Raw genomic sequence first — 304 nt, forward strand, 5'->3', positions numbered from 1 at the left:
TTTCTGGAGTAAAATGTCGTATTTTACTATCACACGTCACACGTTTTTCAAAATTGTTTGAAACGCGTGGCGTGGAATCGAGTGGGAACACGTTGCGTGTTATAAATATAATCACAAAACCGAATAATATTTAAAAATAAACGGGTTAACATGCGATTTAAAATTATCGGCGTGTTAACGCGTGGCGTGTAAAGACATGTTAACACGTGGCGTGTGATCAGTGTGTCCCTAGCTTAAGTGTTAAATTATATTTTAATTTTATTTTAAGTATTAATAATATTATGTGGATGACGCAAAGAAGATA

The sequence above is a fragment of the Acyrthosiphon pisum genome, chromosome A2, assembly GCF_005508785.2.
Source record: "Acyrthosiphon pisum isolate AL4f chromosome A2, pea_aphid_22Mar2018_4r6ur, whole genome shotgun sequence".
Lineage (NCBI taxonomy): Eukaryota > Metazoa > Arthropoda > Insecta > Hemiptera > Aphididae > Acyrthosiphon > Acyrthosiphon pisum.